We start from the raw sequence: 22,176 nt of genomic DNA on the forward strand, positions 1-22,176 counted from the left end.
CCTGCACATGTTGGTCTGTGTTGCCTGCTGCAGCCCTTCTCATATTGTTGGATTGTTTCGTAAAATTTCCCCACATGTATACACCGGTGGTGTAGAGTGTGGAAAAAACTCATGTGTATGGTGCTTGCTCACTTTATCGTAGTGTTCTGGGCCGGGCTGGGCCTGTAATCTGCTGATTGTGCTAATTATTACCTGTTTGTGCAGCTTGTTCACCTTGACTACTCTCCTACTGCTGTTGTCCCTCCCAATTGCACTAGGCAGGTATAGACACACCCCTAGCTTAGGCATGCTAAGGCAGGAGCAATCCTGAGACACAGGGCTCCAATGTATGTACAGTATGCCTGACACCCTCCCATGCTTTCACCTATATTCGGGTTCTGCACCCAGCTATCTATACACATACACTTTTGGGATCTGCATCACACCCTGGGGATAAACGGGATTCACTATTTTCCACCTCATTTGCATAGTATTATCTTCGAATGCATAGTTACATGACCCATGCCTAGCCTCCAAAATAATAACCACTGCTTACTGTCGCGCAGATCCGCACACAACTGGTTAAAAGTGCCTTACTATCAACATATTTGATGTCCCTTGTTCTTCCCAGCAACAAAATAACCAGTCTCTACACGCCTCGAACCCGGGACGCTGCACACCACAGACGATGTGCTTTACCACTAAGCCATGGCAGATATACATGCATCTGAGGTGATCACGTACAGATCATCCAGCACAGGTATTCAATAGTATAGGACATGTATTCCATATATATATATATATATATATATATATATATATATATATATATATATATAGCTATACACACATATACATATACACACACATACATAGATATAGAATATATATCACAACAGCAGACCATGTGACACCAAAGCATTAGACAAGAATGAAAAGGAAACCACATGCACCTCCTGCATTATGTTATGTACTGGTGTTACTATCAAAGCAAGTGTGTTTTGTTGCATCACACGGGTCAGTCTGTATTAAATGTAAGACTAGGGCTGCTGCCATTTACTCACCAGACCTATTGGCGAATGTATGTGTATGTCTTGCCAACCCAGTCTCTTGGGCGATTGTGACATTTATGGACACTATATAGGAAAACAACAAAACACACTCAAGACATCCTGGAGCTAACCACTCACAGATATCAACACATAGGATATGACTTCCAAACACACACACCTGTCATGCCTTGGAATAGAACATCTATCTGTCTATTCTATCACACTACAGCATTACACAGTTACAGAACATGCTACTGAGATTACCGGGACACAGCACTCCCAGAGGCATACTTCTAGGTGGGTGACATCATCAGCAATGGAAAAGATGCCGACAGGGATTGGATGGAGTATGAACAGTCAAAAAGCATTATTCTGTCCCCAGGCAGACAGAAACACACACAATTGGCATGGCTGGGATTAGAACACAGACCTAACTATCTTATCACACTACAGCATTACGCAGTTACAGAAGGTGCTATTGAGATTAGTGGGACATGGTACTCCCAGAGGCATACTTCTAGGAGGGTGACATCATCAGCAACAGAAAAGATGCCAATAGGGATTGTATGGAGTGTGAGCAGTCTAAAAGCATTATTCTTTTCCCAGGCAGATGGAAACACACACACATACACAATTGGCATGGTTGGGATTGGGACACAGACCTAACTATCTTGTCACACTACAGCATTACGCAATTACAGAACACGCTACTGAGATTACTGGAACACAGCATTCCCAGAGGCATACTTCTAGGTGGGTGACATCATCAGCAATGGAAAAGACGCTGATAGGGATTGTATGGAGTGTGAGCAGTCTAAAAGCATATTACTGTCCCCAGGCAGACAGAGACAAACACACGCCGGTGGTGTAATTAGGACAACTGCCTATCTACGGATCACTATTACAACACTATATAGATACAAGACGAGCCACAGACACTACACCTTTCAAGACTGTCAATATGACCTTCTAGGAATGCGGACATCGACATGGATGCTGGCAGTTATGATGTACATACCTGTGAACCAGTGTGTTCAATATAGGAATCCATCCTGAAGTGGGGTACGGCCATCTGTTGCCTGGACAGCCACTATCGCTATACAGGGTTAGAATGGCCATGCCCATACACATAGAGGCACAGAAGGTGCTATCGAGATTAGTGGGACATGGTACTCCCAGAGGCATACTTCTAGGTGGGTGACATCATCAGCAACGGAAAAGATGCCAATAGGGATTGTATGGAGTGTGAGCAGTCTAAAAGCATTATTCTGTCCCCAGGCAGACGGAAACACACACACACATACACAATTGGCATGGCTGGGATTAGAACACAGACCTAACTACCTTATCACACTACAGCATTACGCAGTTACAGAACATGCTACCACAATTATTAGGGCACAGCACTCCCAGAGGCATACTTCTAGGTGGGTGACATCATCAGCAATTGAAAAGACACCAATAGGGATTGTATGGAGTGTGAGCGTCTAAAAGCATATTACTGTCCCCAGGCAGACGGAGACAAACACACGCCGGTGGTGTAATCAGGACAACTGCCTATCTACAGATCACTATTACAACACTATATAGATACAAGACGAGCCACAGACACTACACCTTTCAAGACTGTCAATATGACCTTCTAGGAATGCGGACATCGACATGGATGCTGGCAGTTATGATGTACATACCTGTGAACCAGTGTGTTCAATATAGGAATCCATCCTGAAGTGGGGTATGGCCATCTGTTGCCTGGATGGCCACTATCACTATACAGGGTTAGAATGGCCATGCCCATACACATAGAGGCACATAACCAACACAAGGTGTCACTGGGCATGCTCACACACTTAAAAGCACATGTCCGTTTGGAATGCACTATGTGTCCATCTACACAACGTCATACTGGGCATGCTCACACACTTGGTAGCAAAGGGCTGTTTTGTATGCACTCTGATTCTAAACACGGAAGGGCACAGTGTGTTGATAGTTGTCATTGTTAGCATGAGCACTGCACTACATATATCTGATACTGGTCTTCTACACAATGTCTACTGCTGTCTGTCACCTTAGATGTACCAATCTAAACCTGGCACACTAATACCACCCACTGTGATGTCCTGCCAGGAGTGGCTACTTCGCCCATATAGTGCCATTCATAGACAAATGTCCTGAGACCAGGTTAACACCCTGACACTTAGAGGACAACTGCATTGTATGTGTATGCTAAACAGTGCTAGATGTGTAGCGTTCATAATCACAGCTGCCAGTCTAGATCCAACAATGGGGAATACTGACATCTGTGCAGTGAAGAACACCTAGCTGAAGGCTCAGTTGTGCACAATAGTACTACCAGCGTATACCTCAGATACAGGCATGTGGGCCATAACACCGCTCCAGGTGGTGGTGTCGGTGGTGGTGTCCCCACGTACATGAAGCCCACTCACATGTACTGACCAGTACACCCTCAAAAGCCATCACAGATGTGTCAGGTGCAGATCACAGTGTCAAAAGCTGCATTATAAGATGTAGCCCTCAGACATCACCATGTCCTTGGACCAGCAACACACATCCATACACGTGGCAGAACATATAATAGTACAACACCATGTGACCCATGACCCGTGGACTGTACCTAGCTCTATAGCAACTGTGCAGACTACCCATGTACTGACCCAGTTGCATCATGTGTTATGCAATGCAATCATACCACTGTTCATAACCAGGTTGGCTGTACACATAACAGGGGCCCTGGGTCATATACAGCTGTAACAGATGACTGTTGCTGTACACCAGTAAACACACTCATGTTTGGATATGACATACATGTACCTGCCGTGGATATGTACATGCCCACACACACACACACACACACACACACACACAACACATATGTAGCATAGCTGTTGCTGTCCTTTGTGCAGACAGGTGGCTACAGCAATTACACACATGCACATGGAAGGTAGGTCCATGGCTGTTGAATGCTAACAGTACATAAGGTGTGATAGCAATGTTGACTGAGTTAACATTCCCTCTGTACTGGTTACCCATGACAACTATCATATGATACAACAGTCCATGTGTCATGTATGTCATCACACATGTCCACCAATTGCAATGCCTACAAACATGGCTAAATGACAGGAATGTAGGACCTACACACATGTACATGTAGTGGTGTGCATTCAGCTACCATGTGTGTGCAGTAGCTGATGTTTGCTGGTGATTTGTGTCTTACTACAACATGCAGTTGCAATGCAGCCCCATCATTGCCAACTGTATATGGTGAAATACTTACAGTACCAGATGTTCCAGCACAGACAGCTCACGCTCATGGATTGTCATGCCATGGTCAAGGATTCCAACCATGTCACTCAATCGTTTGTTCAAAACATCAGCAATCTGCTGTTGAGCATTTACCAATGCCTGGATGTTGTCATTTAAAGAAAGGATAGCAGCCCTCTGAAGCCTCTGCCCTTCTCTGTTCTGTTGTTCAGCACATACGTGTGCCACCATTAGAGTCTGAAACATGCATCTGGTGACAGCAGCTGCTGCGCTCTGTCCTGCAGGGGCATGTTGGCCAGAGGTCCTCCTACGAGCAGCATTGGCCACATGCCTGTGTGGCACATCTCCAGTCATTTGACTGACACCATGGTGTGAATACACACCTTCAGTAGCCACCACACATTCCTGTTCCAAGCTACCACACGCTAACTGTCCTTCCTCTATGGCCACTGGTGATGGGGTATGTGTTAGCATGAGAACTGTGTGTGGGGATGAGGGGGATATAGGTGGAATGGCAACCAATGGCAGAGATTCAGCCCCTGACAACCCTGCCTGTGCCTCAAGCATATGTTCATCATCACTGCTAGAGTCTCTGGGGACACTAACATCAGATGGATGGCAGGAAGGTAATGCACCTACATCTCCTGTGAAGGCAAACAAAGACTCTACATTACAATACAAACACACAGACAGAGACACACACACACACACACACATACACACCATGCATATGATTTGATAGAAGGCATGCAACATGCATGTGATACAGCAGATGGCATGCAGCTCAGACAATAATAGTGGTAGTTATCATACACCCCTGGGTTGCACACAACAGCAAGCATGTATCATAGCAGAAGCCATGCATTTCACACAATCATGGGAGTAAGCATGCATCCCTATTTTACACCACGTGGACCAGCACAGGTTAACAGTACACATGGCTGATGTGAGGCATATGACCTTGACATTAACATGTAGTATGACATGTAATCTGCTGATGTGTGCATTGACATGCATACATGTTTGACACAATGGTGCCCTGTCACATATACAGTGGTATAATGGTGTCACATTGCAGTGTTGTCTGTAGCCATACAGATAAAATGCACATTTAGCAAATGTACATGACCATTGAAAGATATTATGAGGTGTCTATATTGCTATACAGTGTGAAGTACAGACACAGTGCCATTGCATGGAATCATGAGGCGTCTCTATTGCTATACAGTGGGTATTACACAGACAGTTCATAGCCATGACTGTGTGCATACACAATACATATATACTGTGAATTGTGGCCCACGTCGCTGAGGTGTATACACACTAAACCATGATGTGTAATGTGTGACAGGTCACCAAAGGGCATACGGATGACACCCCTGCACATCTGCTAACATATCTTACCTACCTGGCAACCATGTCCACACATAGCAGACTTGTCAATACACCATGTCCAACATGACATTTGTGTACCACACACACACGAGGTGCATGGCTGACAGTGATGTCCAACAGCAGCAAAGAAAATGTACTGTATCTGTGGCCTGATGTGGTTGTCTGTGTATGTATGTGGATGCTGTACAGGTGACTAGTGTCATGCTGTGACATAGTCATGATGTTCAATAAATCTTATGTGGTCGAATTAAATGACGCCTCCACAAGCTGTGCACGGGCTTGTAGGATGTCCAGTGTTCCACATCTGCAATATAACCATTCAAAAAAGGCTATAGTTGGACCATGTGTAGCCAATGTACATCAGGATGTACACACAAACACATCACATCTACTGTGTGTTGCTACATCTGTCTGGCCATCCTCCATGGCCATGTGTGAACATGTTTTGGCCAAACGGTTGCGATGGCCATCTATCTCACATGTCCGTGTTGTCCCATATGACATACACCCATAGATGTCAGATATTCCACTGTCCACAGGGTTATGCAGACAAAGAGCTGTATGTTTGGTATGTGGGGTATGTTTTATGGGATAGTGAGACAATGTTGCAGCCGGACCACTGCATGTCATGGACATGTCAGATGGCACATCACAATGTGTGCACTCATTTCAGGGGCATATTCCACAATGGTGAATCCTGTGGGCTGTCCATCCTCCAGCTCACTGTGTAGTACTGTTTGTGTACCTCACATGTGTAGTTCTGATGTATAGTACATATTCTTATATTGAACAACACCTCCACTGTTATATGCACAGTTGTCCACACATCTAGCAATGACAGTTTCTGTAGTTTCATGTCGGTGTTTCACTTAGTTTGTAAGTATTGCACATGGGTAGCCAGTGTGATGGATTAAAGATGTGACCTGTATATTGTGACCGGACCATACATTATGTGTACATGTGTTAACTGGCCACATGGTGAATAGATCTGTGCATTAACATGCCTGATACTTATAACTGTCTCACCTGCAATGGCCTGCTGTCTCTGTGGAACACCAGAGGTACCAATATAAGGGTGACACAGCAGTATGATCATTATCCACAACTGTATGACAGCTACAGGGTGCAATGTGCATGTTAACACATCCGCCAGTACAATAGGATATACTATGGAGTATGCACATGCATGCATACACAGACTAGCATACTATAGTATGCGGCATGTGTGTATACATGCCTTGCATATGATGTTACATTACATATTGTACAGTGACACATGCAACTAAATGGGATATAATAGTTATATGTGCAGTAGTGACTTACCAGGCAACTCCAGGCTCGGTGGTTGAGAGACACCCACCTCCATGATGGCAGCTAGGGTTTGTGGATGCTGTTCTGATGGTGTCCCCAGGTTGGCCAGTAGCTCCTCGGTACCTGTGAGTGGGGGCTGGGTTGGTGGCCCACCACCTGTTGCACCTTGTTCCCTGGTAATTGCATTTGCACGCTGTTTCACACATCTGATCAGGTCCATGCAGTGTCTGCACACCTGCTGGTATGTGTGGTTATGGCCAACCACATCATTAACCCTCCTGTGAAGTTCCTGCCACAGGTCATCATGCTGTTGTGCATGCTGTGGCACATGGCTAAACAAGACATCATAGTTGCCTTGGAGGTAAGGTATAAGGGCCTCATCCTCCAAGTGGGTATAGGCTGGGAGCCTTGCTTGAGGCATATCTGGAAGACATAATGATGGAGACAGGTCACAGTATCTCAGAGATGCACAGAGATACAGCTGCACATACATGTGTATTACATTTAGTACATATGAACAGTTGTCTTTGCAAATCTTCATGACACTGACTCCACTGACATGTTTGTGTCACACACTTGTGACACCCAATGGGGATTGGATATTATCACCATATATGTATGTCACCTGATTACATTGCTCATACTCCACGTGGACACTGTCTTGATGTGGGCATGTCTGTTTGACTGTACTGGTGTTTTTACCTATCAGCACATGCCTGGATGTGTCCACATTAATGCTTTCAACCTTGATGCTGTGTATATGTCACATATCAACACATACACTGCCTTAATGGACATGACCTGTGACAATGCAGAAATGCACAAGAAAGCCTTTACATGCATGTGTTTTGCTATATACATCTACACAGCACTGTACAGCAGTTCAACATTCTGCCACGTATTGCCTGTGTTGCACATGTGATACACATGGGACAATGGCTAGCTGGATGGTATTTGCAGGGATGGTTATCAACTATAGCATGTACGGCCAAGGTCATTTAGTAGTCTGTATGCCCTGGGCCATGTATGAGCGTAGGATGTAAGGTTTTCTAGCTGTAGCTGACAGCCATGTTTCCAGCGCCAGGTGAAGCAGTGCCACATAACTGATCGAGATGGTTAATGATACATCTACCATGCAGTCATCACACCATGTCTGACAGAGGCGAAATGTGCAGCTTTGCTGGACAGGGTTGCATAGTATGGCAGGAGTATGTAACATGTATGGCATAAGGATCTGTCCAGCATGTGGTGATCTTTGTACTAGGAAGGTGAATGTCCATGACGTATGTATTTCAGATCAGGATATGTACGTGTAGCATGTCCAACATCACAGTGTTGGACATGTCTTTATGCAGGGTAGGCATCATGCTACATAGTGGAGATGAGGATTGTGAAGGCTGATGTCGCCCATCCAAACATGAGCAATAGCCCTTAAAGGTGATATGTGATCCAATATTGGTCACATGAGTGATGAGTATGGCTGTACAATGATCTCCATGTTTATGGATGGCACCCTGTCATGACTAGGTTTGCTTCTGATTACTACCTAATAGGCTTGGTGACGTCACTAGCTCAGGGAGGTAAACTGCACAGCACCATCCATTATGTGCCCACTATGTTGACCTCTGCCTAGGTGGTAGTTCATGGATGCAAGGTTATTAACCTAGCGGTGACAATGCAATATGCAGCTGTCAGATTGTGCACATATGTCACACACCTCACACACAAAGCCCATTCTGTATGTTGTCCACAACACTGAGTCAGCTATTGCTCCTAGGTCATAGCCATTCACATACTTACATACACAGATGCCTCCCATTTGTCTGTGTGGTATGGGCTACAATGAGGGAGAGTACAATGAATTAACCCTTTTTTACTGTAGCTGCCACTGGTGTGATATGCACATATCACTCAGACACCTTTTGTACTGTTGGTTATGTCAACAGTCCACTGGCAGAACACTCCTGTGACATACAAAGGTACATCTAGTATACTGAGTGTAGGTGGAATACAGTATGGGTGATGATGTCCTATGACCTGTCACAGGTATGATATGCAGTGTGAAATCATCCATACTGTCATCTACATCTGTACTGCTAACAATATATACATTGATTAAGGTTCAGGGACTTTCAGACCAGACTTAGCAAGGTAATAATGCAGTGCCTCACATTATGAGTGGTGTCTCCACTTTGTGGGTTGTGATAACTGTTGGTGTGCACCATTCAGTGTTTTCACAGACTGACATGAAGCTATGTTTTACATGATGTGCATGTGTAGAGCAAACTGTTTTGCCATATGTTTATGATACAACCAGGGATGTGAACAGGTCACATGCAGCCTGAGTGCACCTTGTACCGTCATAGTTATGGTTACAGGGGCTCTGTAGTGTTCATGGATATGTGATTATGTACCTGTTGGGGGGCAGTGTGTTTATGTTATCCAACACCCTACCTGTATTGCGTATTCATGCTCAGCTCTTGTTCAGAACATGTAAGCACTTCATGAGCTACTAATTACTATAGCATTAAATCCTCCTCATTTCCTACAGGTAAACACTGTTTGTATTTATATTTCCCACTTGCTTAGAGTAAAACAGCTGTGGTACACACTTTCCTCACATATCTAGTGGGAAATAATTAAATATTCAGGCATGTCCAAGTGTCAATTCCCAGTGTTATCGCCTGTCTATATGATGAATATGGGCATCATAAGGCAATATAGAAATTGTCTCATGTACACAGTCAATACTCCCCTCCTAACATACAACACTACAACCTGTGGGAGATGCACATATGTAGCCATGCTGGAGGTAAACCTCTCTCCAACCCAGACTTAACATGACAAGCATGTGGGGATGTTGAACGTTTTCACCACACCACACTCATCACATAGTCTCACTAGGTCTCCACCACCACAGGCCACACATAGTAAGACTAAAACATTTGCAGAGCCTCTCAATACTTTTCTGTCTAGGCAACAGAGAACTCCAAAGCAGAAATGCAGGCAGCCCCCATCTCCCAACACAACACCAATTACTTATAGCCGACAGCCAATGTCGGGTAACAGGATCCGCAACATAACCTATGCACTCAGGTCACTCCTCAACAGGTACGATATGACTATGTCTTTCTCCATGTTAGTGTGAATGCCCTGAGATGTAACTTCCTGGACTACATGTACAGAGACATGGAATAGCTCTCCAATCTTTTAGCCCAGGCAGGTATCGCCCTAGCCCTGAGAAGCATTCAGCATTCAGCATTCGTCCAGACTGATAACACAGTACAAGGACTGAATTATTCACTTCAACAGTTGGCTATGCTTCTGGTGTCCAGTATCTGTCTGCTTTGAATAACATGGTTGACAGAACACGATGCTTTGCCACAGATGGCCTGCATCTGTTGGCCCTGGGATTACATATAACGTCTAAGTCTCTTGCTGTTCCTATAGTGCCTGTTTTAGGCTCAGTTCAAATAACATATTCACCACCATAACAGGAACAGGCAAGCGAAACCTGTGGGTAATACTACTCAATGTTTGACATCTTCATCTCAAACACACTCACCCGAGGCACTCCTTGTAATGGATCACTTCAATATCTCTGCAGTGACTGGGACCTGCTTCTAGGCTCCTGAGAGCACCCCTGCACTAGCAGGCTATTACTCAGACCACACCTTTCAGTCATGTAACCAGGACCGGAGCACCCACGGTGGAGGTGTGTCCATATTTCCCAAGGATATACACATCTCCAGGCTGGTTAGCACAATGCATCAGAGGTAATCCAAGTGCAACTAACTGTGGCCATAACTGCTATATAAATTGTAGCTTGCTACAGATTCCACACCATACACCATGGTTAATGGTCCTCACTTCTTGGTTTACTGGAAAGTAGGGTTCAAACAGAAATTACTGATGTGCGACTGACACTACCCCACCATTAACTGAGATACCTACTCATGTACCGACACATTAGGCCAACGCTTTCTGGGATTCATAACCTCCAACTGGCTGGATCAACTTATCCACGCCACCACCAGGGCCAACAATATCCTAGACCTGGATATTACCAACATGTGTGACTGGTGTTCCACACCCGGGGTTATCTCCTCATTGGTGAGATCCGAACATATGCTAATCACCCTTGTTATCCACATCCTGGCACCACATCCTTTATGGAAAACACAGTACAATATTTTTACAAAGCCAACTTCAGGCTTCTTATGACAGCAGTAGTAAACGTCATGACACCCGTGCAGATGGACAATTCAGTTACAACCGCTGAATCATACACAACTGCACTTAATTAGCACTTACACGACTGCATGGATCATGCTATCCCAAACAGAGCCATGATGGTACCCACCAGAAAATGGATGCCACTCTGGTGGTCTACTGCCATGGATATAATGTACAACAGAAGGAGGAGACTGTTGCAAAGTAGAGTACAATCCAGTGAGTGGAGGAGCTCCCTGGTCAGCCTCAGTAGGATTCTGAGATCCCTTATCACATCCTCCAAAGCTAGCTATGAAAACATTACTGTGACTCATTCCAGGGACTACCACAAAGCATTCTAGAGGTATGTCACAACTCTCGATGGCGATACCCACATCTGCTCTGACATACAGCAGTTAGGCACAAATATTACAGAACTGACTGATATTGGCAACATCCTGGCAGATAGGTTCAGTGCTAACTTTACACCACTCTCGCACCCTAAAGGGCCCAAATCTATACAGGAACAATGCAGAGTCCCTGCAGTCACAACTACGCAGTTCAAAGTTGAACTCTCTAAAGCCAGGAACACAGAATTCATGTGACCGTACAACATCCCAGGCTGCGATTTCCACGAACTTCAGAACAAAATGGCTCCCCACTTGGGCACCAAATTCAATAATAGCCTTGCATCAGGCATTGTGGCCCTGAATGGTGCACAGCAACAGTTATCACACTCCACAAACCAGAGGACCAGAGGAACTATTGCCCTATACGCCTGACTAGACTGTTCTGCAAGGCTATGGAGCACATCATCATGGATCTCATTCACAGAGACATTGGTGGCCTCCAAACCTTTGATCCCACCCAGTTTGGATTTGTTAGGGCCAGACCATGCCTCCTAAACCTGGTGGAGTCCTTTGAGACAGTTACCAAGGCAGTAGATGAGGGTAAGGAGGTCCACACAGCCTACCTTGTCCTCTCAAAGGCTTTCAACACCGATCCCCATTCTGGTATTGTCAACATACACATCCACCTGCACATCAACCCCCTACATCACGAGATGTTATGCAAAGTGGCTCACAGACAGAATCCACACAGTGAGGGTAGCATATCCTAGTTCCTACTGTAAATCATTTACAATTGGCATCCCCCAGTCCTCAGTCATAGGGCCTCACATGTTCGGTATATGCTTCTCTGAGGTACAGGCTAGCACAGAAGGACTTACCCTGAATAGGTTTGCAGATGACTGCAAACTAGGGGCCATGATTGATTCATCAGCTGATACTGACACCCTCCATAAGGGTGTCACTGGGACGGATACCTAGTGTCAATAACATGGCCTCAAGCTGCATGCCACAAGGTGCATAGACATCCCCTTTGGATTACACCAATCACCCGCAGACTATCACATAGGTGGTAGTTCCCTACATACATAGGACATAATAAGGGATCTTAGAACCCAAGTAGATAGCATCCACTCCTTTGATAACCATATTGCCAAGGTGGTGTGGATATCCTTCTATGTGGCCACCCTAATCTCTAATGGGTTTGTAGCCAGAACAAAGGCAGCCATTGTACCACTAAACGCATGACTTATGAAACACATTAAAGGGTACAACACCCCATTTGGGTTGTACCTTACAAGACAACAGTAACAGCTTTAAATGCCACATTACCACACCAAGAGGATTACTGACCTCCGACGGATGACGTATGCAGCCCAACTACAGAAACCCCAACTGTACTTATTTGCATACTGCATACTCAGAGGTGATCTCTGCTGTACATGCAAGGCCCATGTCCAAAACAATATTGATGGATATGTTCCACATAAGCAAATGCCACTGAGAGCCTCATGCTCTGGGATATGTACCTAAACGCAATGATGACTAGAACATGCTGGAGGGATACATTCCTGACCTGGACACTCACCATGCTTTGGAACATGATCCCTATGTACATCAGGCAGGGACCCTCACTAGCACTCTTCAAGAGATACCTTGATGGGCAGATGGGAGACAGACATGTACACCAGGGATCACTGCAGTGGCTCTGCTATACAGAGGTGCATAAAACGAATGGTTGTGCTGTTCACAGGCACAGGACACTAGCCTATGGAGGTGCAGCAAGTGAAAACACTGTAGTTAGGCTTACGAATGGACTTGGCCAGACAGCATAGTACCTAATTATGAACCTATGAAGCTATTACATGTCTTTTGTGCATGGATAATTGACTAGCTCTTCCATTTCAATTAGCTATCATGCTGATACACTGTCTGGTGACTACAACTCATATGTATACTGTTATTGTGTATTGTACATGCCAATAGCCATAACTGATGTTTGCATAATATAACTGTAATACTATGTAAAATGTTAGACATATCTACCTACAATACTGTACATTTCACATTTTTGCAACAATATCCCACAATGCAAATCATAATTGCACAGCCGGACCACCTTAGACATGTTATTCTCAGTTATACGCCCATACATATGTCTACTGTTACAGCATATCAACATATACTATCCTCTGTTATGGCACGTACTTGTTGGGCAAACCCTGCCACTGACAGCAACTGGAGTGGAACTGTTGTGTTTAAAGTCCTTATGTAGCATCCCTTGTGGTGTATGAGGTGTTTACCTTGTGGCCCACAGCAGTACACACAATTTCTACAAGCATTACTATGCTCAACAATACATCACTACATAATACCTTTTCCCACTATATGCATTGTGAACACTTTCATTAATACAGAACAGGCACTACATACAGTAACATACTGAGTGTTCTACATACCTTCTTAGTAGTCCAAGTTGACGATAATATCAGTCCTATTCCTTTTCTGTTTTAACGGTTTTCTCGTATGTACATACGGTTTGAATGTATGACAAGCCATCCTTTTATACGTAGATACCAGTAACATGTGGTATCCTGCCACTAATTGGTGTTCCAGAGTAGATGATTACATGCACATCAGCTGTGCAGCTACTCTATTAGCCAATTACACGGCAACAGTGGGGTATAACTGAATACTCCACTTGGGTGTTGTCCCTTTGCCCTACCTTCGAGGAAGACAGCCTGGATGTGTTATTTGTGATGAATTGCAACAGCTATATAGAGAGACACAGAGATATTTTAACTTCATGGCCCCCGTGGATTGTGTGTAATGGCTAAAGGATGTAGTTCTACATGTGAGTGTAGCTGTTATATCAGCCGTCTGATACAGGATTATTGCAAACAAACCCTGTAGCATCGGTGTCTGTTCCATTGTACAACAGCAATGATTTCACATAGGGCCATTATAGTGTGTCTCTCACAAGGTATGTTAAGGCTTCTGCAGATGTCATAGAGTGAGTGGATGTTTGTGATGTTATTACAGTCTGTATTGCGATTGTTTCGGGAGTAGGGGAGATGTAGGTGGGTGTACATAGCAGATGAAGGTGTGTATGGACTGCATTTATACATATTCCATATGTGTGTGAGGGCTCCTTCCCTAATTGAAGACCTATCATTTAGTAGACTAATACTATGGTTATTGCAGGCTTATTCATTAAGCCATTGTTAATTGGTTCCTATATAGCATGCAGGTGATGTTGGTCCTTCAATCCCTTTGGAAATACATCGATATGTAATGAAATGTTCCTACATGAAAGCTGTCTCGTGTATTTCTGGCACAGATATTTGCACTCATTGGAGTTTTGTTGGTGACTGTACCTCTTGGCTTGGGTTGCCGCCTTTTCAAATGGCCATAGTGGGACATTTTCAGGACACACATTGGATTTTAGAGGCCGACACATACCCACAGTCAGTACAAAGTATAGAACTTTACATATATGCCTATATAAAAGCTTATATTCTTGCAGCGGTTTACTTGCTTATCCTGTTTCTTTTGTTACATGTAGGTATGTTAGATACAGATGACTATTTTATGCAACCATTGCATTAACTATGGAACATGCAGAATGTCTCGAGATTGTAGGACATTAGTATTTGTACTCATTTTGTTCAGGACACTATCGCACATAGAGGGACTGCCCCTCCAAGGTGGAACAGACGGTAACCCTATGTTTAGCTCATGTCCATGGCACATATTTTTAATAGTGTATTGTAGCAATAACCCATGCCTGGGTGTGGATAATGGTGAATTTACCCATGGTTTGTGTGGTTTGTTCATGAGGGTGAAGCCCGAGTGGCCAAACAAAGACAACTGTGGGTAAATCCGACAGTACCCACACCCAGAAGTTGGTTGTTGTTATTATACAATGACATTATTTAAGAAGAAAATTAATTATTTTTCTTAAATAATGGCATTGTATAATGCCTCCTTGCTGCCTTTCTGCAGCTGTCTGTTATTCTGTGGCAGTGCTGATATACTGTGCATGCGTATGCTTACGCAGTACATCAGAGCTGTGGGCTAAAGCAACGGAGAAAGCAAGATCTCCGTTGCTTTTTACAAAGTGTCTCACTATGTTAAAGATTATTTATTGCTTTTTTTAAAGCTGTCTCGCTATGTTAAACTCCTTTAACATAGCGAGACACTTTGTAAAAAACAATGGAGATCTTGCTTTCTCCGTTGCTTTTGCCCACAGCTCTGATGTACTGCGCAAGCATACGCATGCGCAGTACATCAGAATTGCTGCAGAATAACAGACAGCTGAGGAAGGGCAGCAAGGAGGCATTATACAATGCCATTATTTAAGAATAATAATCATTTTATTTCTTAAATAATGTCATTGTATTATAGCAATAACCCACTTATGGGTGTGGGTAATGCTGGATTTACCCATGGTTGTCTTTGTTTGGCCACTCAGGCTTCACCCTCATAACCAAACCACACCAACCATGGGTAAATCCAGCATTACCCACACCCAGGAGTGGGTTATTGCTATAATATAGTCTCCATATCCTTTGTTCATAACGTTCAGTCGTGGCGGAATGTGTGATTGCTATGGTCCATGTTGTGCACATATCTGAAGACTTCAACTGCTGTATATGACATACCCACAGATTCAGGAATGCACACACTTCTAACAACCACATTACCGTTCACAGACTCCCAAACCCCACAATACTGAACACTCAAACTCGCGACAGTCAAACTCCCGGAACTAACACAAACACAGAACACACGCACACACAGACACACTGCTACCCATCACATCCAAACAAACCATCCTACACTACGTATTAGGTGGCCATGCCCCATACACACCCCATGTGGGTGGCTGCGCCCCCCACACCACACCTACTGTAATAATCTACCTCCAAGATAGCACAAACAGACACACAAAGCAAACACACACACACACACACACACACACACACACACACACACACACACACACACACACACACACACACACACATTATAGTCCCACGGAAACACACACCGCACTCAGAACACACACTTACACACACTACAGCAATCAGAAACACACTTAAACACAGTACCTACCTGGACCGCAGAACCAGAAGCACTAACTAAATGTCCCTTAACATCATGATAATAGTACTCGCGGTTCTAGTGTTCCTGTACTCTGGTCTTTTGGTCTTTAAGCCTCGTGATTACGTGTGTTGGTATATAAAGCATTTGGTATTTGCTAGTATTCTATTTATATGTACCTCCATGGTTGTGTACATGTTGTTAACCTATCTATATATTTGCATATATATGTATATCAGTATATATCGACATATATCTCTGTATCACCCTTTCTATCTCTATATTTTATATATATATATATATATATATATATATATATATATATATATATATATATGCATAGAGAGAGAGAGAACACACCTTTCGTTGGGTACATTGCGGTGTATACTATTTCCCAAACTCCACCCTTTTGTGTTTTCACCTGTAACAATACACACCTGCCATTGGTACATCTCAGGTAGCTTAGTGGTAGGTGACTGTGTACATGGTTGCATGTTCTACTCCTGGCAGTGGTCGTTTTACCTCTCAGAGCAGGCACTATTAGTACAAGGGTGAATAGTGCAGATTTTAGCAGTTCTGGCCAGCTTTGCCCATGATCTGTGCGATATTCAGCAAAGCTTAGACCTGTTTTGCGCATATCCATGTAGTCATGTTTAAACAATGCTTACTGGAACTTGCCGGCAAATAAACCCACTAACATGGGCTTAAACGTGCTCTATTGACCTGCATCCAACATCCATTATTCGAGACATTGGAATTACATAACAGTCCTTGCAGGTCGTGGAACCGGGAACATGCACGAGACTGTCAGTGGCTTTACCAGTGGGGCATCTGGGATATGTACAAATGTTATGGTGTTTAGTATGTAGACTGTACTACGGCTGTTCCTCTATACTGCAACCAAATCTGTAACTCAGTTAGTTTACATATGGATGATACCTATTAATGGTATGTCCAAGTGATGCTTAATGGATGTGCTCCAGCTATGGAAATCCATGTCACAGTGAGCCACACACTGTAATGTGCTACACCTTGCCACAACCATAACTAGAGAATGCTGGGGTGACAGATACCTGTCATGGGTACCCCCATGCTTTGGAACTATATCTCTGATTACATTATATGGAGCCCCTCATTAACACACCAGGGAATCCTCGCAGAGTGTGTGGGGTACAGTGGTTACACCCGAGGGATCCCAGACTTGGCTCTGCTCTACAGAGGGACAGTTAGTTAATCAATGGGGTGGCGACAGCAGACACATTTTTGCTAGGCTGATGAATGGCCTCTGACAATCAGGCATGTACCTACAGATGTACCTAGGAACCTATGCATACAGTATCAACACATGCTGTTAGCTTAATTTACTGTTCAGGTGTTGACTTACCTTTTACCAATAGCTGTTGTGTGTACAATAGTTGAGGGCTGCACACAGTAGCCCACCTATACATGACAATTTACAGGTGGTCTTGTGTGTGTGCTATCCATTTTACTGTGTGTGCAGGTGGAGAAGTGTGTCAGTCCTTAGGGGCCTACACTGTCAGTGTATGTACTATACGTTCCCTCTTTGCCAAGGCATGGGCATATTGGGCATGCCCCTGTCTACCTACTGGGGCTGGCACAGGGTGTTCATGGTCTGAATCCCTCTGTGCCAGTGATACTGTGATTTCAGCATCCCAAACACATGCTCTATGATGATTCTGGTTTGTGCGTGTGCCTCATTATGGCATTCTTGCATGGGTGTGTGTGCATTTCTGATGGGAGTCATCATCCATGGCTCCAGTGCATAGCCAGCATCCCCCACAAGATGGCCATATGGGATGCCCCCCGACAAATACCTGGTACAGCTGTGATGTATGCCAGATGTGGGAGTCATGGTAGCTTCCAGTGCTGCCAGCACACACATCCATGATGATGCCCTGGGCATTGCACAAGACCTGGCAGTTGATTAAGTGGTATCCCTTGCAGTTTATGTAGTGCCTACCATGCTAACTGGGTGGTGACTTGATATGTATGTGCGTGCAGTCTATTGCACCCAGTACCTCTGGGTAGTCTGCCACATGGTGGAAGAGGTGCATATTGCTGGCCAACTCCTCCTGAGTTCGGGGGAAGTATATATGCTCATTGGCATGTGGTAACATGGCATCCAGGAAATGGTGGAGTACCTTGGATGCTGATGCCTGTGAGATCCCCATGATATCTCCAGTTGGCCTTTGAAAGGTACCTGTGGCTAGTATTCTCAAGCTTACACATTCCTTCGCATCCACTGGGATGGGTTCCCCTCTGTTGTTTCTTGCTCTGAGGCGTGGCTGACACAGCTCAGTGAGTTGCTTTATGATGTCCCTGTCTACCCTGTAACGCTCTACTATCTCCAGATCATCTAGCCCCTGGTAGGTTACCCTTGGTCTGAACACTCTTCTCCTCCTCCGGGGCCTGAGGTTGTTGTCAGCATCATCCTCCACACCACCTTCAGTCTCCAACACATGGTGATGAATCACAGCTATGGCAGCTCTCAACAAGTACATTGTAAAAGGCCCCCGTCTGTTTACACCGATGGTGCAGTGTTTGGGAATACACGTGTGTGTGAGGTGCCTTCACACTTTATACTATTGTGCTTTGGAAACAGACGATGTCATAGGGTGTGTATGGACAATCAGAGCTGCAGGGTATCTTAATTATGTGTTTTACCACAGGTACTGCTATTGTGGTGCCTTTGGTGTTGAATTACCTTTAGCTGCCGTGGATCACCTCTTGCCCTTGCCTTCACTTTTCATAATGATTACCCTCCCATCATCAGGCATGCATCCAGCAGCCAGCTTTTTTTTTTGTACTTTCCCAACCCAGGATTGTGTTGCAAAATGTGGTCTATAGCTGATCTACTGCAGTGACAGTTCTCTTTTCTTTGCAATCCGGCACCTCCCCTATCCCTGTTCTGCAGGTTGCTACTAGCAGCCTTGTTAGCTACCATCAATAGCCCACTGTGAGTTAATAGCTGTTATTTACTCAGTTGTATTCCAATTACCCTACTGTGGCATTTCCTTATTATCTTTCCGTAACCTTCCTGTTTCAGCTGTGGTGAGCACCGCACGCAGCCGTTTACCCAGTTTTGAACACTTTATCATCCATGTACACATGCACTTTCGGTCACCATGTGTGCTCTCAGATAAGCAAAGCTATGGCTACATCCACACCTCTATCCTGCGGCTTTGCTTAGCAATGGGCAACCTGAATTAGTAATGCTCCAATGTGCTTATAGCTACAGTGGCACACCCCACTGCTGATGTCATGTATACCTCCAGGCCACTCCTCGGTGTTGTACCGCTGCACCGTATGGTACATCCTTAGGCTGGCAGGATGTTTGTGATTCAGTATTACTTGCCTCATTTGCATGGCATTGACTACTAATTCATAGTTACCGTGCCGAACACTGTCACAGACCCTTAGCAACCCTTGCACCTTGGTTGTGGTGTAGTATGCATACCATTGACTATTATGGTGAAATCATGATTTGTGTTACATTGCAATTTTATGACATCTGTATATATTTTCTTTGTGTTCCCATTTGCGCACACATGCCCTGTGGTTGTACTTTGTGTTAGTGTGGCCATGATATTAAATGTTATTTTTTATGTGTTGTGCCATTGGCTGTATATTTATCCATTGGCATATGTTAACTTTGTAATACATAAGTTTAGTCCACTTTCATGGCTCCGATGTTCTGTTTGGAAAAATGTAAACTGTTTTTTTTGGTTTACATTTCTGTATGCTTAAGCTACACCTGCACCACTTCATGAATCGCTATGTACCTTCATTTGCATGCACACTACAGCACATTGGGTGATTAGCACACATGAGCTGAGAGCTGCGCAGATCTGGTGTACGCTGGTACTGCACATGGAATTGGATCGCACCTGAATCGCTCGGTGGCCATATTTGGTGTTATACCACCTACGCTACTCCTGCACCTGGCGCAAGCTTCATGAATCCCGGGGTGTGTCTAAAAATCAACTTTATCAAAAAAGTTTTATACTTTATAAACATATGAATTAATTACACAAGTAAAAATACTTTCATGTCTCCAGCTGTCTTTGACAGAAGGATAAAAGTTGCACACTGGTATCCAGCTATCTCTGAAGACTGTTTAATAAGTATACATATTACAATATATGAAAACCGATATAGTCTTTTATTTTTTCTGTCATTTTTCTTTCATTTTGTTTTAGTTAAAGACAAGCAGAAGAAAAAAGTCAAAATACACATAAGGTGCAATAAAAAAGGTCTTTACCCAGCATTCCACCATGCCATAGCTGCACCACTGTTATGTGAGATTATCAACCCTTGGTTTGCATTGGGCTATAGAGTAAACACATACACACACACACACACACACACACACACACACACACACACACACACACACACACTGAATTCTGCATCCTGATCCCTTCTAACTTCCTTCTGTTTGTCAGTGAAAGAAAAATATTGGGTTTTATGTATGGTGTTACAATACTTGGGTATAGGATGTTAGAAATCTTTCACATACTAAAGGATGACTAAAGGATAAATGTTGGAGCTTTTCTTCCTGGGCCTCCACTGAAAATGGGCTCTTGAGCCCAGTGGACCCCCCCCCCCAGATCACCAAACTGAAATAAATAAATACATAAATAAATAAATAAATAAATAAATAAATAAATAAATAAATAAATAACATTTTGAATTTTGGTTACCACAACTATATAATTCTGTATACTTCACCACTACTTTGAAATATCAAAATTACGTCAATATATGTGTGTCTGTATGTATGTATTTATTTATTTTTATTGCATTTAATTGGAGGAGAGTCAATATAATGTCAAGTTTGCAGTTTTCTATTTCTCAGCAACCAGCTTGGGACTAGTGCTTCTGTTTTTCTCTTAGGGAGAGAAGGAGTGCAGGGACATTATTTTCTAGCCTTTTTCAGACTAGCAATCAGTGGAAAGCCTGAAAACTGCTTCTCAGGAATCATCTTGGGTTTTGTGATTCTGTTTTGCTTCTGATGTGAGAAGGATGAAATAGACATTTGTTCCCAGATCAGTGTAGCTGGAGTAAGACCAGCATTTGTACTTAACCAGGTAGCAGTCAATAGGTGAATAACCACTATTTATCTTTCTTGGCAAATCTAATTCTTCCTATTCAATAAGTGATACTAGATTATCCACCATCTAATCTAACTTCAGAGAATCATCCTAAATACTGCATCCATAAATCCTCAGGGTTTTCTTTAGCAGTCTTCTTCATACCCCTAACTACTATGATGAGGCCTTGTTCTTCATTATCTGGCAACATGGCTAAAATGTCTGCTGTCACCAAATCAGTGGCAGGCTGATTGCATTAAGTGTCTGTCTTATGCTTACCAACAGTTCACTACTTCTACCATTTGATGGTACAACCTGCAAGAAGTGTAAATATTTAAGAAACATGGAGGCAAACCTTTCACATCAGCCCACTGT

The sequence above is a fragment of the Protopterus annectens genome, chromosome 5.part0 (assembly GCF_019279795.1).
Source record: "Protopterus annectens isolate FY-2018-M chromosome 5.part0, PAN1.0, whole genome shotgun sequence".
NCBI lineage: Eukaryota > Metazoa > Chordata > Ceratodontiformes > Protopteridae > Protopterus > Protopterus annectens.